The sequence below is a fragment of the Myotis yumanensis genome, unplaced genomic scaffold (genome assembly GCF_028538775.1).
Source record: "Myotis yumanensis isolate MYYU_CA2020_CCGP unplaced genomic scaffold, mMyoYum1.0.hap1 SCAF_7, whole genome shotgun sequence".
NCBI lineage: Eukaryota > Metazoa > Chordata > Mammalia > Chiroptera > Vespertilionidae > Myotis > Myotis yumanensis.
The window spans coordinates 76,419,371-76,445,859 of NW_027223758.1; positions in this window are offsets into that span (position 1 = coordinate 76,419,371).

Here is a 26,489-nt window from a genome sequence, read left to right on the forward strand (position 1 = left end):
GGTGTGGAAAGAGCAGAACGAGGAGGGAGAGGGGGTAGTGACAATAGCTGGGCAAATCTCAATCTTGATCTCCATCAGTCCAATTTCCTCCAACACTTGGTCATCTTCAAAGAAAAACACTTCATAAAAATCCTTGAAGTATGTGCAATCAAATGTCAACAGGCAGCTAATGCTTCACAGGGTGTACTTAGTAGATAAAAAGAACAATTTTAATGCCATCACAGATAACCATGAAAAGTGCATCCATAGCTTTGAAATAAATAAAGAAATAATAAAATGTTCATAAAGAAGTTACACTGATTTTTTGTTAAGCAGATAGACATAAATGTAAGAATTTTAGACTGATAGCCACTATTTCAGCAATAAGAAAACATTATACCTAATAGTTGAAGCCTTTAAAATGAATATGTAGATTAAGTGGCCACATATAAATGTAAATCTTAGGGGGAATATAGTGAATAATAAACAATCAAATACCCAAAACTTTAGCTATAAGGCAAATAGTATTTTTTTTTTCTTGACCAATGAGCTTTCTACTATACCACAATGATGAGCTAAGAAGATCTACACAGGGATTTAATAAAACAAGAATAACTTGACCTGGAAAATGAGAGAGTGTGTCAAGAATTTATAATGGATATTTATTCGTTTTCTTTAAAATGATGAATAAATGGTCCTTCATTTTAGTGAAAACAATTTGACTAGATAGAAGTAAGTGGTTGCTGGGAGTGAGTATCTGCAGTCAACATATGTCATAGGAATACATTTTCCATAACAGCACTGGGTCTCCAGTCAACTATCTGAGGCAGTTAAATCTAATCTTGCCTAAAAATAAGGTGAACAACTGGTTGAACTTTCAAGGTCCTACCCAGTTCTGTGAGATTGAGCTGGAAAGAATGAAAACATATGACCTTCATGAAAAACCCTGTTTCTTTTCCTACTTTTTATTGACAACAGGACCCTGAGGGACTGGGGCATGTGTTGTTCCAACAGAGGTCAGGCTGATGACATTTCTATAGATTTTTCCTTCTTCTCAAAGAATCACAGATACAAGCACTGGAAAAGACCTATTGCTCCTTCTTCTGTTCCCCAGAGGCCTTGCAGAATTGCTTCCAAAGTTCTTTCCTGCTATGTCCAGTCAAGTTTCAAATAAACCAAGAAATGAAGTATCCCCCAGGGCCTTTCGTAACTCTTTTATAATCGAATAGATCTTCTATTTAGAATATGTTCCTCAAAGCAAACTCATTCCAAAAGAAAATCATCCCATTCTTCTTACCAATTCCCTCTGAACTGCTCCCTAACTTCTTCCTCTGTGTCTTTGGTCATTGCTCCCCAAAATCCTAGCCATGTTGACAGCTTCTTCAACTATCCAGTTGACAAATGGAGTTGTCCATTTTAAATTTTCAACCATTCTGTTCAGGTGGTTTCTTTGTCACTGTTTCTCTGAGGCATTTGAATTCCTACAAAATAACAAATGTCACAGGGTAACCCCAGGCTGTAACCAGGATGAGTTATGGTAGGTGTGAGGGGAGAGATGCTATACTTGGCATCAACCAAATTCTCAGTTTTCAGGTAGATTACCCACTGAAGTCTTCACCTCTCCCTCCATCCTCGGGGAGCTATAGCTCTTGCTGAAAACCTATATCCATTTAAATAAATATTTTGTAATAAGTACGAGAAAAAATCAGTCTTATTAATTTCTTTGTGCTCAAATGAACCTAGCTGATCATTACAGCTGCGTGCATGTGTATATGTGTGTGTGTAGCTATAGTTATATAGTTATATATTTTGTTTCTTACTAAAGGAACGGTTGAATAGGACTATCTGGTTTAAAGGATGAGCCTGACTGATTACTGTAATTCATAGGGCCTTAATTAGCTGCACAAACCATTAGCTACAATTAGACTATTATAAAACACTTGATGCGCTATGTCAACCATGGGGCCTCATTTATTCTTGTGGCAGGGATCAGGAGGGGGGAGGGCAGGCACTGCCAAGCATGCTAATAAAGAATGATTTTTGATTTAAGATGTTGCCGATAGTGCCTCAAAATTAATCTCAATAGCTGTCTAATTTGTGTCGGTGGATGGTATATTTATTGTAAAATGACACCAAAGCTAAATGAGTTACCTGAAGCTAGAGTGTTAATGTCAGTGCCTGAAGACTCAACTCCATATGCTGGGATATGGTGAGGTACTGGTGCCAAGTGTTCCCAGCGGATTGCTTGGCCTCATCTGCCTCAACAAGTTCAGCAACCTGACTTCCACTTTATGATCCTTTAACAGTAATAATAAAAGAGAAAGAGGCTGAAGTGGACAGACACTATCTAGGATAGGAAGAGACAAAGAGAGGTAAGAATAGAAGAGAGAGAGAGAGGTATTGAAGGAGAGAGAAGGGAACCTCAGAGAGGCATGGTTACAATGTAAGTTTCCCAGGGCAAAGCTTAGCTGTGGATAACTATGGAAGTTCAGAAGATAGCAGAGTCCAAAGTGTCCTTCAAAAGGTTTTCCATTAAAGAAGAAATGAGAGGGACATGTTAATGGGTAATGGTCTCCCAGGAGGCAAAAGTAGAGTAGGAAACATCTTCTTCCACTCTGAGACCATTTGATAGTAATAGTTCACATTTACAGAAGCTTTAAAACATTAAACCTCATTCATGTGCATTAAAGCTTCTCACTGAGTGTGGGAGTCAGCAGTGGTGGGCAAGAGGCTTTGATTCAGGAGACTAGGGACAAGTCCACAGCCATAGTCACATGGTCAGTTGCACAGCAGCAGAACTAGAATTCAGATTTCCTACATCAGTGCTCTTTTCAGAATATATATCCAAGGTGGCCTCCAATCTGGCAAACTTTAGAATTCTTAAAAATCTAAAGATATAAAAGCCTAAGCAACTGTTACAACTGAACGACCGGTCAACTGGTCACTATGACGTGCACTGACCACCAGGGGGCAGACGCTCAATGCAGGAGCTGCCCCCTGGTGGTCAGTACACTCCCACAGCCAACCTTCCACAGCCGGCCAACATCTGTGATCCCTCCCATTCCCCCCTGGCTGGCAATCTCCCACAGTCCCTCTCTCCCGGCCAGCCGAACAGCCCCAATCAGCCCCAATCAGGACTGGGCAAGATGGTCCCGAACGGCTCCAATCACTGGCCAGGCAAAGGGACCTCACCTGTGCACTAATTCATGCATCGGGCCTCTAGTAATTACATAAATAAAAAGGTTTCTTGGCCATGTCCCAGGCACCCCAACTTCTGTTTACAGTCCATACTCCATCACCTACCACACTCCACTACAATGCAGGCTAGGAAGTGTCATGCCATGTTGTGCCCAGGAAGATGAGAAAGTAGACTTTTGATGAACAGCTTTTAGTTTTGATGAACAGGCAGAGCCAGGAGAGGATGAGGCATAAGTGGGAAAGAGAAAGAATCTTTTGACCACCAGAAATAGTCATGCCTTAAGCTAGATCTACCTCAGACTCCACAGTCACATGAACCATTATTTTTTTTTAATGTAAACTAGATTGAATTACTTTTCTGTCACTTAAATAATAATGAATAAAGTAGGGGAAATTGCCAAGACCGGTTTGGCTCAGTGGATAGAGCGTCGGCCTGCGGACTGAAAGGTCCCAGGTTCAATTCCGGTCAAGGGCATGTACCTTGGTTGCAGGCACATCCCCAGTGGGAGGTGTGCAGGAGGCAGCTGGTCGATGTTTCTCTCTCATCGATGTTTCTGAGTCTCTATCACTCTCCCTTTCTCTCTGTAAAAAATCAATAAAAATATATTAAGAAAAAAAAAAATAAAGTAGGGGAAATGAATGTTTAGTTTTCTGAAAAGATGTTATACAGTCTGAATCACTGATATAAAATAATAGTCAATTTTTAATTTCTTTTCTTTTCTGTTATTCTGCTACTAATTGTGATGGATGCTCATTATGGCAAGGCTGTTGACTAGACAGTAAAATCACTTGGAAATCTGTGTCAATGGAAAATGAGAATTTCCTCTACTCTTGCTGAAGTTCAGAGATGATAAGCCCCATAGTCAACATGATGTCCTGAATCTCCTGGAATATTACATGAAGCTCTGGTCAAAATGAACATAGCAAAACTGGACAAATTTCAGGAAAGGGACATGCAGATGATTAAGAGGAGTTTGCTGGAATCATTGCTTGATAATGACAGATATTTAAGGAATGTTTACATAGGAAAGAGAGAGACATATGGAAAATGGCAGTATGTTTGGAGGCCATAAAGTTGTGAAATGAATGGCCAGCAGTTTACCTACAATTCAAAAATACTTAAGGGACAATCCTCCATGCCAGACACCAGGCCAAGTGCTGGAGGCTACAATGGTTTCACCATGTACCCTGGCCCCACACCCTCCCACTTCCTAAGGAAGATGTCATAGTGTGTCAGAGTACAAAATGTGATGATTTTTCAGACATTTGGACCTGAATTTGAAATCTTAGCTCTACCCCTATTAGTTAATAAACTTAAGAGGTTATTTTTCGCCATGAGAAGGCTTTTTTTCACCTATAAAATGGGGATAAAAGTACACATGTCTTGTGGGACATGCCTCAAACAGTGTTAGGGATGTTGGTCCCTACAATAGGATTACATTCTATTGTGAGGATGGCAGTAACCCTTGAAGCTTGGGATTTAAGTTTCATATAAAGTACCCTATTAAACAAAGGTAGAGATAAACTGATAAAATGTGATATTCAAATAACAGATTAGAGGCAGGAAGCATATCAACATCACTTTCACATTATACCAATGAATGGATTCTTAAGAAAACAATTTGTCTTGTCCTATCATAACACTTTAATGATGATCCTTGATAAAAGACACATTTTTGGAACAATAGTCAATAAGATTCATAAAAAGAATTAGATCTTAATAATTTGTTGGTAAATCTTAGGCATTCATAAACCATTCAAATCCCTTTTTCTCTCGTTATTAAAACAAAATAACAACAACTACGAAAGCCATGTGATAGATGTAAGAGGAGACTGGTTCATCTGATGACTGTTAACCTCAGTGGGTCCAGTGTAGACTCATTTGGCACTTTAATGGGGATCTGTTTCATGAAAAGAATCCAAAGAGTGAGTTAAGGAATGAAGTGAATTGACAGAAGTGATATATATCTGATCACCTTTATCCCTGTATGGATATGAGCAGGAAATACGGAATTATTACTAGGATGGGACTGGGAAGTATCCTTGAGGAGATAATCCAAAGAACTCCAAACTGGAAAGGACTTTATTTTTTTATTTTTTTAAAAAATATATTTTATTGATTTTTTTACAGAGAGGAAGGGAGAAGGATAGAGAGTCAGAAACATCGATGAGAGAGAAACATGGATCAGCTGCCTCCTGCACACCCCCTACTGGGGATGTTGCCCACAACCAAGGTACATGCCCTTGACCAGAATCGAACCTGGGACCTTTCAGTCCACAGGCCGATGCTCTATCCACTGAGCCAAACCGGTTAGGGCTGGAAAGGACTTTAGAGGTTGTCTAGTGGTCTGTCCTATTTCATAACTGAGTAAACTGAAGCCCAGGGAGAACAATGAGGGGCTCTGGGCCTTATTTCTTCTATGGTCAAACAATGTGGTAACTTAATACTGAAGTTAGTGCTGATCTACAATGGGGAGTGAGTTAGGACACCTCCATTGATATATATCTATTGATCAATTTTCAAGTATATCACAGAAGCTTAGTCATTCTTACATGAATCAAAACTAATATTTATAAATTGTAATTTATAAAAAGCAAATTAAAGGGTAATTTTTTATTGTTTTACAAACTGATGCAGGACAGTTTCTTTAAATAGCAAACTCACCACATGTCTGCAGAAAACGTCGTTACACAAAACCTTATAGGAATGTAATAATTCTATAAAACTTAAGTCTCAGGAATGTAGGCAGTAATTTGTATTCTGTGAGGCAAACAAAAGAGACTCGTGATACAGAATTGTCACTCTCTTGCTAATAATCTTTTATATGAAAGTTACCACACTTAAAAGAAATCCCAGTTCTATAGTATTTCCTTTGTCTTTTAACCTCCGCAAATGAAAAAAACCACTAAACAAGAGAGTGGAACGTGTCAAATCAGCCTTAATTTTTGGCCTCTGCTCAGGAATGATGGCACCTCTCTATAATTACAGCTAAGAACATAATCCCAACTTCAAGAGATAACATTTAGAAATAATACTCCACTGGAAGAGGCTGTCTCAGCTGTAAATCCAGCTTTATCGAAGGCCACCCCACAACCATCACACAACGTGGGAGCCTGTGTCGATGAACTACAGAGATATGGCCAAAAATGGGGAATTAGAGGTTCCTTCTGTGTTGTGCCAGTCGATCTGCCACTTTTAAGTTCTTATACCTGTGGCTGCTTAGCAAAGAAAGAGCAGCGAAAAAGGCTGCAGGAGGAAAATACTGGCCCCCTTTGTTTGCAAGACTGGGCTCCATCCTCCTCTTTTAATGCGATATTTTTGCTACTCTTGTTCTGAAAGAAAAAAGATCTCTTGATCCAAATTTATCACAATTGAAATAAAAAATGTAAAAGATCAGCATAAAACATTTAACAGCAACAGTTAATAATGTATATGATAACATATTGCACTAATATATTGACAAATGTGGCAATAAAGTATTAATGTGATTATGTATCATCAAATATACCAGCCATTCATCCTCTCTTCTGCTCCAGTTTAAAAACAAAGCAAATCCTTAGACCATAAATTGGAGATAAAATCTCCAAGTGTGATTTCAATTAAGCACATCTCAGAAATTCTACCCACAAGCTCCCAAGGAGGCAGGCTTTCGGTTTGATTATGACAAAGTGCCTTTAGGAGTGGTGACAAAAGCCACAAGAAATTGAGTTCTCTATTTAAATCCAAATCTGGAAATCAGATCTGGTAGCCTTGGGCAAAGCTGAGATGTCAATCAAGTTTGTTTTTTTTCACAGCCTTCTTCTCCCTACTTAGGGCCAGATTTATCTATCAGCTTAGCTGAGCTGTGTAACTAGTACATGATCAAACACTAATCTAGGTGTTGTTGTGAAACTACTTTGAAGATATGAGTAAAATTCATAATCAGTTGACTTTAAGTAGGGAGACTGTCCCAGGGGGCCCTGTTTCCATCAATCATTAGGCCTGAAGTGCAGAACTGAAGTTCCCTGGAAAAGAATTTCTGACAGTGGTCTGCAGGTTCAGGTCATGTTTGAGAATCCCAGGCTGCCCTTCCAGACACCTGCTCTGCAGATCCAATACAGGACTCATAGTCTCATACACTGATTCCTTATAATAAATCTCTATCTCATATCCCTCACTGCTTCTGTTTCTCTTGTTGAACTTTATGGATATGCACTGTTTCAAAGACCTATTGTTTCCTGTCCCCAAAACTTTTAATTATCAGGAAATAATTTGTTCCCAGTTACCTTGATATTTGGGCATTTATGAAATCAAACTTTGTCATGTGCAAAAACATACTTGCAAGCAGCCATAGATGGGTAATGGGTCATCTAATTTTTGTTATCTAATAATCTGTTTATAGGTCAGGCTAGACCTGAAATCATACTTTTAAAGAAGTTGCCAATATTCAATATTTTCTTTTTTCCCCCTGGGATTTTCTTCTTAGATATGTAATTGAGAGTTGTAAAATATACAACGTCATTTGGAATTATTTTACTTATGTATTCCTTTAGATTTTAGCCAGGATAGCAATGTACTAGTGGTCAGGCCCTTAACCTATAAAAAATTCCATATTGAATTATATATACATATATGACATACGATATATAGCTATGTAGATATAGATATGTAGCAATATATATCAAAAGTCTGGTTTTACAAAGTCCGTTTTTTAAGATATATGGTTAGAATGTTTTTCAGGTTTGCTATCTGTAGTAGATTGGTTATTGTTCCAAATTCCTAAATTCCTCACTTATAGAATGAAGTGTCTACATTCTTTACCTTGTAACTCTGAAGTCCCTCCCACCAGAAAGGCAGAGTATATTTTCGAAACTGTTGATGAGTAAAATAATGTGACTTACTGTGACCTATGGAACAGTAGCACATTTGATAGAAGCAGATACTAAATGGGCTTTTATTCTTTACTTTGGTCTCTTATGTTTCCACATTCCACTCTCAGAACACGACCAAAGTAACTGTTGGTACAAGGAGAGGGGGAAGGCATATGTCGGAGTTCTATGATTACTCTGCGGCTGGAGCCAAGTCTGAATGAATTTAGCTGTGTCAGCCAAGCTCAGTTGAGATAAGCTACTCAGAATCAAGAACAATATACTTTTATCGTAAACCAATGAGATTTTAGTGTTACTTCTTATGTAACATTTTTCAGCAGCAATCTTGACTAACAGACTATGCCTAACCCACTTTTCTTCTCACCATAAATTAGAAAAAAATAATTTTTTGTTTTGTGTTACTATTTTTGCTTGCCTGAGTTTTTAGTCAGAATTTGGTCTCTAAGACCATTTTATTTTTAATTTTTTTTTAGAGGGAGAGAGAGTGGAAGGGAGGGGAAGAGACAGAGAGTGAGAAACACCAATGTGAGAGAGACACATCCACATGTGTCCCCATCAAGGCTAGGGATTAAGTCTGCAACTGAGGTATGTGCCCTTGATCAGATTCAAACACTACTAGACCCTTTGATCTGCAGGCTGATTATATAACCATAGAGCCAAACCAGTTAGGGTAAGGACCTCTGACTTTTTTTAAGCCACTTATTCTGTGCAGAAACTGACCTAACTACCCATAGCACATAGCTCTCTTCTTTACTTGTCACCCATTACTATATTGTCCCTATTGTTATTTGGTAGATGGCATATTGGTTTCATAGAACAGTTTTCAGAGGACTTAAGAAACTCTGGGAATTGGTTCTGAATTACTTAACAACCTACTGTTTGACCTGGGGATTTTTTTCTATCTCTCTGAGCTTTAATATTGTCACTTAAAAGAAAACAAAACAAACAAAACCAATAGTCCCAAGCAAAGTCTTAATAACATATAAAGAGTAAGGTAAATAGGATTCATTGAGTATCTACTATATGTCAGGTACTTCCACTAATGAGAATTTATTTAATGTCTTTGATAAACACCTCATCTGCTATTTATAGATAAGCAAAGTGAAGTTTAATAACTGTCAAAGGTCAATCAGCAATCGAAAGCAGATAGGGGTTCAACCCTACATCTGTTTGAATCTTGCGTGCATGTTTTTCCATGATATCCACGGTCTTTTTCATTATAATACAATAATAGGCTTTCACCCCATTTAATATGATTGAAGTCAGGAGTAAGTGGTGTAGATAGAATTTGGAGATATGAATAGGAACCCTGAAGTCACTGGACATTAGGATATTAGTAGTCTCCTTTGGCCACTTACCGTTAATATTCACTAAGAGTTATGGTACTTTCCAGACAATTTACTCAATAATCTACCACTTTGAAGTATGTCTTGTGCCTCAAGAATAGCATCTGGCTAATTCAGATGCTATACTCGAATATACCATCATTAAAATAAAAAACGTTAATCATCAACACATCCTTAGGCTGAGCATTCCTTTCCATCAACATGTTAAAATAGACTTCTCCATGGACAATTTGATGGTTAAATTGTCTCCAAACATGAGGCACAGCATCTCTAGCTGCTCTATAAGTTTTCCCATTAACTGTCACTTAGACTAAAAGAAAGTTTTAGCATCTAAAAAGTTGCAGGCTTATTACCGCAATTTTCATCTTAACTTGAAATTTTCAAGGGCTTGATGGGAAGTAGATTTTCACCTCTGCAGCAATAATATTTTTTCCTGGAAAATCTAAAACTTCAACAAGTTTCAAATCTTTATAGAACCTAGAAAGCAATAAAGCAATAAAATCTACCTACCTCCCCCAAAAGAGAGCATGAGTTATAGAAAGACCAAATCATAACAAACATTTTTTTGTCTTCTAGCAATACGTATATTTTCAAAATGGTGGCCACATTGTGGAGAAGAATCAGAGTATAGAGAAAAATATTGGACTTAGGTCAGAAATAAATATATATATATATATTTTGTGAAGGCTCCCTCACTTATTTTTCTATGTGATTTTGGGAAAATATTTCCTTCCCCATTCCCAATCTGAGTACAATAGCAGCTTCTCATTCTTCTTAGAAATATTGCTTGGATAACAAATAGTAATAATATTTAAGAGCCAACTATCTTTGCAAAACGCTATTATAAACATTGTTTTTAAAGAAGCTCCATGCTTTTTGTTTCTGTTTCAAGAGAACTGTCACTCATGGGCATTCAAAGGTCTGCCCCAAACCTCACCCAGAGTTAGTGATGTAGGCAGAATTAATCCCTAGATACGGTGCCTCACCGTTGGTGCTTGCCACGTAATCCACCCTTTTTCTCACCCAACAGACAAAATTTCTTTCTTCTGAATATGCTTTTAGGAGATTTACTTCCCTCCTGAGTTCTACAGTCAAAAGAGAGCGAGAGGGAAGGTTTCAACCCAAGAGCTCCATAGCATTTGTTGATATATATTTTTTATCTATTTGTTTGCTCTTTGTCAGAATATCAAGATCATAGAGCATAATGCAATGCATACACTGGGAGGCAAGTCACCCTGCCATTAATCATCCATAATTCTGGTTATTGCTTTTGTTCTTCTGACATGGATGTTTTCCTGAAAATATATTGAACCAATAGCTTATAGCTTGAAAGATATTTGGCCAATTCTCTATTTCACTCTTGAAATGACTTGCAAATTATTGCTTTATTCCAAAGAGCCAACAAGATTCTCTCCACAAACATAGGGTTGATTTTAATAATTTGTGGGGTCTCTTTTCTCTATCTTGGGAAGATGAATAGGGCTTGTCAGGAGTTATAAAAAGAAAAAAAAAAGCCAGGCAAGAACAACTTATTTAGCTTGGTAAATGGAGGGGATAAGAGAAACTTAATATATATTTTTAAATATGTAAACACAATATCAAAGTGAAGGAAGTACTTTTTTTTTTACCATATTCACTGAATCTGATGCAATCTTAATTCAACTTTTTATTTAATAGGGCAAAATATCATGGAATGATATTAGTAAAGGAAAATTATAATATAATACACTAATGTTGGAGATTTGTATATCAACTCTCATATGAGAGACATGGTCAGTTTAACTTAATAAACTTTCAGTGTTTTAACCACAAAAAAACATTCAGAAATTATTTAGTTAATGTTATTTTTTTATCAAATAATGAAATAGAGGTAAGGGGAAGTTAACTGATTAACCCAAAATAGTAGTAGGCAATGTTGTGACTGGTATCCCCCTAGGAAGCTTAACTTTGGAATTAGATATAAATTTGAATCTTTTTACCTATGGGATCTTGAGCAAGCTCTTTAACATCCCTTTAGCACAATTTTCTACATCTTTAAAATTACTATAATACTTACCTTAAAGGTAATGGAGTGTAAGGAATAATATTAATAATGTCTGACAAGTGCTTAATATAGGGTGTGGCACCTCAGAAGAACTCATCACATGGTAGTTCTTAAGATATACCTTTGTTTCTCTGACTGTCCCAACCCAATTCAGAGGATTCTTCTAGCTTCTCAATGCTTCCAGCACATGCATTCATTCTAATGTCCATCTTTTCATATTGCCAATGTCTGTGTCCTCAAGGTGGTCACTTCCAGGCAGGGACCATTTCTTTTGTTCTTTATATGATGAATAAATGTTAGGGTCCTAGAGTTGGATGCATGAACACAGCACCAAAGTAATGAATGGCTCTTCAATGAATGATTCTCAGTTTCGGATACATAGTAGTACTCAATATAAGTATTTTTGTACATAAATCAATGGAAAGTGGTATATTTGCCTCTTAGCCCATACTCTTAAATACAATTTTACATTATGTCTTTTTACCTCATAAATTTGGTACATATTAGTGGGCTATTAATTAATGTAGACTGAATGAATGAATAAGTTGGTTAGTGCATGGTATCTACAGGCTCCTCTCCCTAACAGCTATCTTTAAAAACAAACAAACAAACAAACAAAAACTCTAGACAATAAATTTTCTTAAGCAGAAAAAAATATCTAGAGACAAATAAATTTATCATATGAACTCAGTCTATTCCATTGCTGATGTTAGAAAACTGCAAATGGATAATACATGAAGGTTGAGATAAAATAATTAGGCAACACTTTGTTTAAAACACTCAGCTTAATTGAGTTTTATTGTAACTATAGTTCTCAATCAGTATCTCTTAACTAAAAAAATTCAATTGGTCAAAATTCCCCTAGGGAAATATTTCTAAAAGGTTTGACAAATTTCAGAGAGCCCTGGTTTATCATCATCCATAGAACATTTCATGTTAATGAATGAATATCTTAGAAATATCATTTAGTGCTGTTCTATTTTATTATTGATGACATTACCCCATAGAGCCACATAGGCCCTTAGCATAGGGAGTGTGCATGGACACAGAAATTGAAGCATCTTTTCCCGTTTTTTTTTTTTATGGTCTTTGATGCACTCTGTGTTCTTTGCTACCAGAATTTTGCCATTATGGCCAGCAGTTGATTGAAATAAGCAAATGATCTCTCCATGGTGATGGATTGTACCATTTTTTTAACCTTTTAACTGGTTATATTTTTATTTTTTTCAGGAAAACAAAAGTTATATGACCACTGATGTTTACAATGGGCAGAAGACTAGTGATATAGTTTAAAGAAACAAGGCACAACCAGGAATATGTCCCTACTGCCAGACATGCCATTGTAAAATATGGCATTAAACTTTAGAAAAAGTTCCCAATTTTCAAAGGCTTCTCAAGGAAGTGGGAGACACCCCTTGTTGAGAGGTGGCTAATCTAAGGAGGGTTAACACCTCAAGCCATTATCAACCATTAATTCCAGAGCCCAAAGCCCTGTAGAAGAGCAAGATAGAATAAATGCACTGATGCAGAGAGAATGCAGGGCAAGGAGCCTGCTGAATGCTTGCTGGGCAGAGGTGTGCAATTATGCTAGGAACTGGCCAAATGATCGAGATTGTCCTTGGCCTCTCAGAAGGAGAGTGTATGAGTCACGTCTCAAATAGAAGCTTTAAAAATACAAAATCAACCGTTTTCTAGGTTCCATATGGTCTAGTTTTTTAATCTAAGGTAGCCTTGGGATTCACTTGTAGCTTTATTCATATACTAGAGGCCAAGTGCATGAAAATTCATGCACTGAAGGGGGGGTCCTTCAGCCTGGCCTGTCCCTTCTCACAGTCCGGGAGCCCTCAGGGGTGGGAGGCGACCTGGCGATAAGGGGAAGGTGACGCCCCATCACACCTCTGCTGCTGCCACTACCATTGCCGCCAGCACAAGCTTCGGCCGGCCCTGGTTACCTGAGCCTTGAGCGGCCCTGGGCAGCTAGGCAGCCTCCATCTGAGGCTTACCTGTGCCTTGGGCTGGCCCTGGGCGGCTGGGGGGCTGAGGAGACTGGGGGACTCCGGAGGCAGGCACTCTGAGTGGCCGGGCCTGCCTGGGCACGGGCCCAGACTTGCTGCGCGCCTGCCACCCAAGCAGGGCTGAGGGGACTGGGCGCTGCCATCTTGTGGCTGTGGGTGCTGCCATCTTTGAGGGAGGGGTAGTCAATTAGCATATTCCCTCTTGATTGGCTGTGAGAGCTGCCATCTTTGCAACAGCATGAGGGTCAATTAGCATATTCCCTCTTCATTAGATAGAATAGAATTTCTTGTTCCTTTTTAAAATGGTCCACCCACATATGGGATCTTAGAGCAGTGGCCTCCAAAATAAAGGCACTTGTGTGCCAGTAGGTACACATGTCTATCCAGACGGTTGCAGAAAACAGAAACTCTTTTTGTAAGCATTTTAGTTGATAAAAATAAAGATAAGCAGCTTTGCAAATATTTACTATACAAATTTCCACTTGTTTGCTCGATCTGTCCACATAGCAGATGGTTACATGTCATGTAGTGTAGGTGATGTGTCCCGAGGGAGAAATGGAACTTCTGCAACTCAGCGGGGAGGATGGAGACCTCCTCAGTGCCTCACTACCTTTCATCATACTGTGATGAATTACAGTTTACATCTATTGGGTTATGTGGATTTAGGGGTTTACTTTTGATATTAATTAAGTTTCACAAAATGGATGAAAGGAATAAAATAATTCTAGACAATTTGCTACAGACTGAAGGCGGTATCAATGATGCACGCACAAGCTTACAATCTCCATGCCTAGTGCACAGTCTTTTTCAGATATATACAGAGAGCAACAGAAAAGGGCTAATCTAGTATGATTTTTTAAAATATGAGTCAAAATTTAAAAAATCATCAATGGCTGTTTAAATATAGATTTATTTCTAGCATTATTGACAAAGAACCTTGCTCTAAGCTTATTGTGTCCCTTGAGAGACTAACAACTGATTATAAACATAAAAATGAAACATCTATAGCATGAAATTAAACCTTAGTAATTTTTAGCAATATTCTAACTGCTTTAAAAAATTCTTTTGAAGTAGTTACAAATAATAAATATATAAGTGAATAAATAAATACATACAAATAAATCTGCATATATTGGAACTGCATGCTTAAAATGTTTTTTAAAATACTCTATTTTGTTTTCAAACCAATCTGAAGCTTTCTCTCCCTTATGTGTGATAAGGCATGTTTAGCAAACATTACCTGAACTACTTTTAATCCAGGTTTTCCCCTCTACACTAATGTTCCGTTATGACTTTTTAATCTTGCACATTAAGGATTTTCATTAAAGTGAGCTCAGGTTAGCATATTTTAACCTGCTCTAAAATGTTAACATGAGCCACAGTGGGCTAACAGCTCAATAATCTTCCAATTGTCCCAAACTTCAAATGGCCCATTGAGGCTCTATTTGTTCCAGTCTATTGGTTAAATATGTATTTGTGTTGATTTTTAAAACTTTTAGTTATTTACCTACAAGGCCTGAACAGCTAGCCTACTAGGTAAAGGCATTAGGAGACAGTTGAATGTTAACCCCATTCAATTTAAATACATTTTTTCTATAATGAAAAAAATTTAAAGGCGATATATCTTACCTTTAGTTCTGTTATCATCTATAGTGTAAACATAGATTGTAGGCACATGCTCTGCATATTTAAGTCTGTTATGAGAAGTACCTGTAGAAAATCATATTTGTACCTGCTGTGGGTCAGTGACCATATCCAAGGTATAATATTTCCATATTACTTTATTTATTTTTATTTTAATATCAAAAAAGTTAGATATTATTATGAAGTTATTCAAAAGCTATAGACACAAGTTTTTGAGCTTAGTATGCTTAATTACTTTTTATATAAGTATACTGATAAAACTGAAATTACCTATTAATAAATATGAACTTTATATATTTAATATGTTTAGCCAAGATCTTCACTTTAGATAGCTGTCTTCAGCCATCACTTTTCAAGCTCCAGAAATAATTTAGCCATCACTTTTCAAGCTCCACAAACTTAACAGTACATATTCTAAAGGCATTATGTTGAAGTAATCCTGGACTATCCCCAAAAGAAAACTAGGAAGAATCAGTCACCTAAACAAAATATTCCTTCAGCACCTAAATAAGCTGCATACCATGCTAAGAATGCTTTACTTATGCTGAGAGAATAAGAACAAATGGGTATCTAATGGGTTAGGTTTAAAGAAGTCTGATTTTATGCTCCTTCAGAAGCACAATGAATATTTTATATGTTTTATTTCGTCTCCTGAAATGTAAGCTTCTTATAGACAATGAGAGTACTTTGAGCTCATCCTAAACATTTTATTGGCCAAGCAAGGTCAAGGGTACTACATACCTAATGTCTACAATATAATTAAAAATTGTAAATTGTGTTAGCAAAATATTAAATAAATTGTTATACTTTACCTATGCAAGAGTACCTTCAAAACAATCTGCAAGGCTAAGTTGAATTTAAAATTCTCAGACTCCTAAGAGTTCTGCCTGGAAATGAAAGTTTGGGATAAGTGGGCTTTGGCCTAGGCCAGTGATGGTGAACCTTTTGAGCTTAGCATGTCAGCATTTTGAAAAACCCTAACTTTACTCTGGTGCTGTGTCACATATAGAATTTTTTTGATATTTGAAACCATAGTAAAACAAAGATTTATATTTTTGATATTTATTTTGTATATATAAATGCCATTTAACAAAGAAAAATCAACCAAAAAAATTAGTTCAGTTCACGTGTGACCTCTGACACGCATGTCATAGGTTCACCATCACTGGCCTAGGCTCTCATCACATCTTTTGTTTCCATCCCCAGTAAGTCACACACAGTAAGGGGATCCCCCAGTCTGCATGCCTGACTTCTTGGAAACTTTTCCCTTAAATGACCTTTGGCTATCCTTCAAGTCTAGGGGTTTGTACACCCCAGATACTATCCAGCCTCTGGGAACAGACCTGAGAAAGGGACCATGCAGTACCTAGAATAGACTCAGGACCATTTAGAAAGGGACTTCCATGGTCTCCAGAATCCAGAACAGGTCTAGAGGAGAGCAGACTTCATATTGACTTGTGGCTCCAGCCCCTGGACTCACTCGTGGTGCTTAGCACAGTCTGGCAAAGTACTACTTGATAAATATTGATTGATTAGTGATTCTTTGATTAATGTTAGATAAATTTTATAGTTTATTTACTCACCATAACCACCAGTCTGGAAAATGAAGCCCATGAGATAAATATTGTATTGATTAACTGCTCTACAATCTGTAGGGAGCGGGTATAGGGTTAAGCCTCGGACTGACCTGTTGGCAAAGCCACAAACAAGTCCCAGCTTAGAGGGCACAGCCCTCTTAGCATAATTAAGCTTGACCTTATGAAGCTCCCTAGATCTTATCTGGGAAGCTAATGGGCTGTGGGAGGTGGAGCAAGTGCTGCCAAAACAAGTGAAACTCACAAGAACATTGCAACTATGGTGACCACTACCTTGTTTACCTCTGGCTATAAAATAAAGCATCAGCTTGCTGTCTGGATGTCCCTCACTGTGGCCTTAGCCAGGCACAGGAAGATCTACCTAGACCTGTGGTCGGCAAACTGCGGCTCGCATTGTTATTAAGTTAATAACAATGTACCTACCTATATATTTAAGTTTAAAAAATTTGGCTCTCAAAAGAAATTTCAATCGTACTGTTGATATTTGGCTCTGTTGACTAATGAGTTTGCCGACCACTGACCTAGACCCAGCTTATTCTCTTTGTATGTCTTTTCTACATCCTTCGCCGCCACCCCTCCCCGCCCCCCCCCCCTCCCCGGGCTCACCGAACCCTTGGCTGTGCTGGCACGGCACAAAAATCATCTAATGAAATGAATCATTCACTTATCTTAGTAGTACCTGTTAGCCTAAAGTCATGTTTTCCTTTTAGAACAGACTTGAAATTTTCAAGCAGTAAATATGGAAAGTATCCCTAAATCTCACAAGTTTCAAGATGATATGTTTATATGAAGCTAGACTCTTTGGGAATCTTAGAATATTGGTATTACCTCCTGCCCACTCAGATGGCCCAAATAATTAGAAGGGTTTCCATCACTCAGTATCTAATGGCTTGGCTAAAGTAGCTGTTGCCTTATTGATTATAATGCCACTGCTTTTACATCTCTATAAACATAAACCCTAAAAGGATGTAAGTACCCTTTAAACCATGAATTTCAAATATTACTGCATTTCATTCTATGTTTTTCTTTTTGTAAAAAATCCCAAATCCAAAAATTTCAAACTTGATCATCTCTTATGTCTGCTTGGTCTAGCAGCAGCCTTGGACATTTTGCAAAAAACATTTTTAAAAATATGATTTGCAATTTTAGACACTAGATCTTTCCTATAAGAATCAGAAACATGTTTTGAGTCTGCATCTCTTTGCTCCAGGTTTTACTTAATCTTGGTCAGATCCCAGGATGAGAAAGATGTGCAAAAAACAAAACTCAAACTCCTCTACTGCAAAGTAAAAAAGGATAATTCAAACAGCAAAAGTGTGTCGATTTGAATTTAACGTCTTTGAATCAATGGTTGCATTTTAATGTTTCATATTATAGATATGTCATGTATAAATAATTAAAACTTATTAATATCCATTTCTATGAATTCCAAATAATTAGCAACCTCGTGCATTGTGAACACTAATTCTGTTTGCATTCATATTTCTAAGCCTGATATTATGGTAGGACAAATTAATAAGCCACCAGAATAGACTGTGGAGTGCCTAAAAGCTGCAATATGGAGAACTATACTATCACCATAAAAGAGTTAAACAGAATAGAAACTTATAAATTCAATGGAAATAAAAAATAGATATAAGAAAAAAGAGAAAAAAAGCAATATTTAGTTTTTGCTATGAGTCCACTAGATTATATTAGTTTTTCACTACTGTAAGTTGTTATGCTTCTATCTGAACCATGGCATATTTCAGTTTCTCTAAGAAAGAGGGCCAGTAGAGCATCTTTTAAATAAAAGCTCACATCTTGATGATGTTTTAGTACATCAATATTCTGCTTTAGTCTCATCCTGTGTTACCTATAAAAATTGTATGAATTTGAAAATGCTTGCATTTTTATAATGGTTTTCATACTGTTATAATTCTTTTTTCCAAATAGTTTTTTACAACTTTTTTGAAGTAGGAGTATGTATAAGTGCTGTGCATTTGTTATGTTTTTCTACATTAACAAATCTTAGCAACATTAATTTTACACATAATATTGTTTAAGAGTCTCCAATGATATGCAAGGTAAAATTTCCTAAAGTTGAATAAAGAAAGCAGTCACTCCCAGACCTTTTGAAAAATGTACAGTTTTAGCCCTGCTGGTGTGGCTCAGTGATTGAGTGTTGACCCATGATCAAAGAGGTCACTGTTAGATTCCCAGCCTGGGCACATGCCCTTCCCTCATTGTGGGCCCAGTCCCCAGTAGGGTGCATGCAGGAGGGGCCCATTGATGATTCCTCTCATCATTGATGTTTCTATATCTCTCTTCCTTTCCCTTCTCTCTGAAATCAATAAAAACATATTACAATGTATAATTGCTGTTGGTTTTAGATTTCTCATTGGCACATGTCTATCCTCCCCGTTATGTGATTTTACATGCATCCCACTTTCTCCACCACCTTCTGCAACTTAAAAATAGAAGGTTTCATACAATCCCTGACATCTGAAAGAAACATTTCTTTCCTTCTTTTCCCCATCAACTCAAGAAGCTCAAACATTTGACCACGTTCACACATTTCCCCAGGGATGCTGCAAGATACAGGGAGATGAGATGGTTTTATCTTTTGTTGCCTGCAAGTGTGGCAAATCCCTTTCTGGCAAAGAAAATGAGTGGGAAGATAAGTGAAATGTCAGAATAACTTCCTGCTTAACTCCGGTCATATGTTGAGAGAGGGGGGCAGGTGGACATACACATTCACAAGCTCTGAGTTCTACCTGAGTTCTATATAAATACTTACGTACATATATAGTTATTTCATTGTTTAATTAGTGATATGCATTTTCTGCATATGGATGAAGCAACTCACATCTTTATTTGATTTCTCTAGGCTGTACATTTTTACTGTTTCCCAGGTCAGAGAGTTTACTTGATAAAGCTGAAAGTGGTCCTCACTTGACCTGCAATCAAGAATGACTGCCTTTTGATCTACCCACAAATAAGTTGGTGATCCCTCACCTAGGTGGCCTGATATGGCTTCACAAAAGACTAGGTCACACAACACTGTACTCCCAATTAAGGCCATTATTATAAATACCTCTGGAACTAAAAGACCTCAACTTAAGGAATGATCTGCTGAGTTGTTTCTTTTCTCAATGCTGGTTCCAGGAATCATTAATTTACTATGGGCTCTAACTAATTTGATCATTCTCTGGATACAATTTTATATATATACTAGAGGCCTGGTGCACGGAATTTATGCAAGAGTAGGCCTTCCTTCCCCCAGCGGCCGGTACCGGCTTCCCTTTGGCACCCGGGACCCGGGCTGGCTTCCCTTGGGCCACCTGCAGGCACCCAGGACCCAGGCTTCCCTCTGGCCCCGGCTTCATCCAGAATGACATCCAGAAGGATGTCCGGTCTAATTAGCATATTACCCTTTTATAATATATATATATATATATATATATATATATATATATATATATATATATAGCTTTCTAATGCTTAAATTGAGCAAATTAAGCACAGTTCCATTTCTATGCAAAAATAGACAAAGAATGAAGTGCCACTTGTGGACTGCAACATGGGATTTTTGTCTTACCTAAGTCCTTATTGCCCAAAATGTCTCTACCCACTGATATCCAAAGGGCATATCATTAAATACTGGGTGGTCACACTATCTGGAGAAGACAGCTCTTATTAAAATGTAATCTTGTTACTCAGCAATTAACTTGTCAAAAATTAATATGTCAAAATATGAATATTGGCCCTAGTGGTTTGCCTCAGTGGATGGTATATAGGCCAGAGGACTGAAGGGTCGAGGGTTCTATTTCAGTCAAGGGCATGTACCTCGATTTGCAAGCTCTGTCCTGACCCCTGGTCAGCGTGTGTGCAGGAGGCAACCAATCAATGTGTCTCACATTGATGTTTCTATCTCTCTGTCTCTCCCCTTCCCTTCCACTCTCTAAAATTCAATGAAAAAAAATGTCATCGGGTAAGGATTATCAAAAAGCAACAACAATAACAAAAGAATATTTATCTAGGCTGACTAATAAAGGGAAGAGAGTTGAGTCTGGCTACCCCACACTGGACATATGAGGGATTCAAGATCTGCCAAACAGTGTGTACAGGGGAAATTTTGAGGTGGACAGAAATGGTAGGAGGTAAGGAGGTAGAAGAAAGGACAGCATTCCAGAGCAGAGGGGATCCACCCTGCTCTCTCCAGGGAAGTGAAGGTGAGTCACCTTCTCAGGAATTCTGACCTTGGAAGAAGTGACCTCAGTTGGGTGCCAGAACCATGGAGAGTCAGATAGTGCTGCTTTGAGAGACCTGTCCTCTCCAAGGTGGGGCCTATGGAGGCAACTATAACAGAGGTGTTGACAAGAAACCAGATGCAATAGCCTCATCGCACAAAGCTCATGGAGATGAGGCACTCAGTAGTGTGTATATAAGAGTTAAAGGAAGTTGGAAAAGATATTGAGCATCCCCTGGCTCTCAGTACTCTGTTGGAGAACACATGTAACCTAGAATGGGCAGAGCTAAGACTTGAGCAATTGTGTTTTTCATATAGAAAAATGACTTTTAAGGGGGTTTGGTGTGTATCAACATATATGGAAAAGCAAACACAATTCCTTTCCTATGAAAGTTTACATTCTAATGGATGAGATAGGCAAACCCAACGAATAGAAGTAAACTCCTGAATTGTTAAAAGGGACCACAGACTGCAAAAAAGGAGATGGAAGATAATAGAAAATGCATTTTAGGTGGGATTGTCCAGAAAGGTTTCATTGAGAAGATAATAGGTAAGTTAAGAACTAAAGAATGGTAAACAGAGGGAGAGACCTTCTGAATCCCTGAGTTGGGAGAGAGCTTGACACAAGCAGGAGTGGAAAGAGCAAGACAGTGAAGGGGAAACAAGGAAGCTGGAGAACACTGCAGTCAGAGTTGGAGAGAGATACAAGCCTACAGCTCTAAGTAAGAGATTTGGAGTGACATTAAATACAAAGCCACTACAGTTGTTAAAGGCTGTGGCAAGATAAAATTTATATTGATAAATACTTTTGTGACCGAAACCGGTTTGGCTCAGTGGATAGAGCGTCAGCCTGCGGACTGAGGGGTCCCGGGTTCGATTCCGGTCAAGGGCATGTACCTGGGTTGCGGGCACATCCCCAGTAGGAGATGTGCAGGAGGCAGCTGATCGATGTTTCTCTCTCATCGATGTTTCTAACTCTCTATCTCTCTCCCTTCCTCTCTGTAAAAAATCAATAAAATCTATTTAAAAAAAAAAATAAATACTTTTGTGGAAACCTAGGGCAGGACAAGGAAGCAGAAGGGGTCTATTTAGAGGTATTGTCATGCAAAAGAGATAGATGGCTTGTTCAGGTCTAACAATGGTGGAAGCAGGACAGGATTGGCTAATAGGTTAGATGTGGCAGGTGAATAAGGAGGAATCGCTGAGAACAGCTATTGAGGCTTTCATAAAGAACCTAAAGAGAGGAGACAGAGAATACGTGGACAGGCAAAAGAGATTTTTGGGAAATTATGAGTTTTAATTTATATATGTTTAGATAGAGAGGTAAACTAGGCAGTTGCACATGGAATTCAGGAGGAAGAACAGCAATAAAGATAGTCTTTTGTTTGTTTAAATCCCTTTGAATTTTCTTCTGCATGTTGGTGGCCTGGAAGGGGCAGTTGTTGTTGTCACTGGTTCTCATTCATACCGTTATTCATTCATTCAATCATTTGAGAAGATGCATTATTTAACCATTGGGCCAAGTGCTGTGAGAGTCCGGAGATGAGTATCATGCACTTAGAGGTTGGATGGAAAGAGAGCATTCAGTCACGTTTCCTGGGTCCAGCTTTACTTGGGCCAGTAACTGGGCTCAGGCCATGTGCTTAACTTTATGTCCCTTATCTCTGAAAATAAGAACCCAAACACCTGAGTTCATGGCAGTTTGGGAAATGTTAATGTGATAAACGAGAGAACAGTGGCCAACATATGGTTGGTTTTTAATAAATCAGTGTTGTTTGCAGTACTATTTGGTTATATTAAGTTTAGGGTGTGGCAAATAAATATAGTCACTAGCAAACTAGAAATTACCTAGAAATAATCAGGATGCCAAAACACTTTCAAAGAACCCAAAGGAGATTCAATGTTCAGCTTTGAAGAAAGGTTTTAGAGATATTTCATGACTGCATTAAAGTAAACTTCTGTAATAAACAAGATTAGGTGCTCTCGTTCTGAAAGAAAAATTAAGGTACCTGGATGGTTAGCTTTAGTGGTTAGTGAATTCCATGGACTGTTCAAACCAAACCTACATAATATTAAGTGAAGGTGACACAGAGGACTAAATACTCATTTAAGGAGAAGCTGAAAAAGATAACCTGCTGGTTCCTTTACTTTAATCCTAGTGTCACTTCTATCAAGGATACTAAAATATCCTAGAGTATTTAAGATACAGGAGAAATGAATTGTATTAAAAGGCAGCAAGGAGTATAGAGTTTTAGAAAATTTTATTTTACATACAGCATAAGTCTTTTTTTCCCCCTAAGAAATTCTTTCAAAAACTCAATGTGCTAAATTTGAGCCCCTTTGCTAAAGTCTGGCCAATGCCGGGTATTTAGTCATATCCTAATTGTGATTTAGCTTTTAATGTTTTAGTATTGTCTCTAACTAGACTTTTATATTTAGAAAGACCTAAATTATGCCAATAATTCAGTCAGCCATGCTCTCTGAATTTAATATTTGGACATGTGACCTGACAAATGATTTCTGTCCCTTCCAGCTGCTAAGGGGAACTCTTAAAAGTGCATCATCATAATTAAATGTATAGGACATATCATGGCTTATGAATTTAATAGGAAATAACATTGACATTGAGATAATTTGGGATACATGTCCTACATTTCATATGCAGTTACAGATAGACTGCATGAATGAATCACATTGAAGTGTGTTTCCAACAGGGATACGAGCTATGAACTGAACTCCCTGTCAATTTGGTGGAAGGTTTTCCTGATTCCATGCTGCAGAAACTTATGAGAGGACCAACTTATAATGAAGTCCCAATGCTGCCTCATGTTCTCCTTCAGGAATTCAGATCCTGGGCAGAGGCCATTATCTTCCTGAACTATCACCCACCATTCAGAACAGGAGGTTCAGGGCACATGAATAATGCTACACTCGAAGGGGAGAGTCTGCTCTCCCAAGCTCACCAATTCCCACATGCCTCCCTGTCTACCTGTTGTGGCAGTGCGGCAGCAAGCCAATTATTTCAGAAGGCTTTTGTTTTGCAGTACGGCAGGTTCGCTGACTGCTGCACATTAATTTCTGGCTGTAGGAATAATGGCCACCTGGTTGGTTTTGCCTGCAAATGTCAGCCCACAGCACAGCAATTCTAATCCACAAATTACCACTATGAAGCAGAAAGTACAAAAGCTCATGTAGGATTTGATTTGAAAGTAATTATGATTTAACCTACTAGAAGTCTTCATAATAAGACTATTTGACCTGCTTCTATGGTGCAGATAGAAGAAACACCTTGTATGGGGAGAACTCTAGCAATGGACAGACCTCAATGGCAAAGATACATGTGAGAGATTAATGACAGAAGAGAAAGGAGCTCTGCTCAAATAACACCTATAGAAAGCATGCCCATGGAGAAGGAGTTGCGGGGTCTCAGGATCCTGGAAATGAAGAAACATAGCTAGTTTGAAAATATTTTTAGTATTTTAAATGCTCCAACTTGTTTTTTAGCCACTCAATATATCAGGTTTCAGTTAGGAAAATTAAAAGCAAAACAGTTATTTCAACAGTAGAATGTAAGAGAACATGTTATATATAGGGACCACCCAGGTACCGCTGAAGTAGACACCCCATAGGAAGCAGCTTCTAGGCATGGCCCCAGGAAAACTGGAGAAACCAGGCAATTGGAGGCACCCAGGGAGCTGGAACCAGACTTCTGAGAAGGGATCATTGTCCAACTCTTGCCTCAGGAGCTGCCAGGAGGGCCCCTGTGTGGCTGGGATATAGTTCTCTGAAGAATGCTGGAATCTCTGAGGAGGCACCATGGGGCTGATTCTGGAAGTGGAGATGAAATGTTTCAAGTTGAAAGCAACTGCTAATGGAAATAAACAGTGATGCCAGGCTAGAAGCATCTGTGAGCAAGCCAGAGCCTCTGCCTCCTCCATCCTTGATGACCCCTCTGGTGCCACCTAGAAAGGAGGAAGATGTGTTTAGAGCTGAGAGACAGTAGCTTCCTGATCAGCACAGCCAGTGTTAACTGTACTCTGAAGCTTTATATAACAAAGTTCCATTAGTAGCTGCCAATAAAGGCACTTCACTGTAACCATGTAGAGAACAAAGCAGAGAAATTTAAAGTGACTGGTTCAAGGATTCAAACTTGAACCCTAATCTCCTAATACCAGCCTAAAGCTCTTTCCTCTCATCCAAGCATCTTTTCAAAACCCCTTTGTTTAGTGGGAATTCATGCAGTAAGATTCAGAAAGAAATCTCACATTCTGCAATCAGATGTCAAGTTCCCAAAGTCTTCTGCTTCTTTTTCCAGTCCTCTGGCACCTTACATCCTGCAACAGTCAGTAACAACTTGCCTTTTCCTTTGAGAATTTTTTTTTGAAAAATGATACCAAAATAGCCATCGATGTGTTTCCATACTTGTAGTTTGGGGATTGTTAAGGCAAAAGGGCTGAGAACTTCCTACCCATTTGACTTGATAAGTAGGGAAATTGGGTCTCTAACATTCTGCCCACTTACATGAATCACTTAACAAACACAGGAGGAGGAGATGGAGAGTAAATAGCCCATCAGAGGATCAATCCATAGAGGTAGTTCTCATGCCATTGTACTAAATTATTCTTTGTTTTTGACATTATATTTAAAAAGTCTATTAAGTTGTTATGCCCAAAGTAGATAAAAATATCCCTCTGTACTCTCATGTAAAGTACAGAAAAGTACAAAAAGTGTTTAAGTTATCTGAATTTTTTTCTGATATTTGGTAGAAAATTACATAAAAAAAGTTTAGATATATTGAAAAAATTACCAGAAAAAAAAGTGACACATTGGAAAATAGGCATGTGGATCCAATAACAAGGACTGTTGTATGTTTTTCATCTGTTTGTCCTTTCCCTTAGGTTAGTACATATTCACTAATTTTACAGTGGAGACCTTTTAAACGTATCAATAGGTCAATAAATCCATAATGTTAATGGGGCTGTACTTAACTTAGCCTTTATGAAAGAGTTTCCTTGGATGGTGTATTATATCATTATAAATGCTGCTACTGAAGAGATTTATACCTATTGATTGGGACTTTAAGCAACTTCATCAATGAGAAAATAAGGAAGTTTTGTAGACTTGGATACAGCCCTAATATATTTAACATAAATAATGAGAAGGGATGAGCTTTCTGATTTCCTGAATTTCAAACCATTTCTCTTGTTATTTTCTACCTTTTCCCATGCTTCCTAGGGCACTGTTTCCCATCTCTGGGCCTTTTTCACCCATTTTCGTCAACCTAGAATGGGTCCACCAACACTTTTTAACTTAACAAATCCACCTTTTTCTGATGACCCACCTTATCGCCCAATTCCTTTACAATGCCCTTCCATATAATGCACTGTTTACCATAATTCAACACTCTCCCGTCTTATAAATACTTAAGAACGATGCACTTTGCCCTTCATACTTACTATTATCTCATGGCTGTTTAATGTGTCTTGGGCCATGAGCTCCTCAGAGAAGGTTTTCATCCCATCTACCTTCCAGCCCCCGTTGTGCCAGCTGATCAGGTAGTAAGCATCA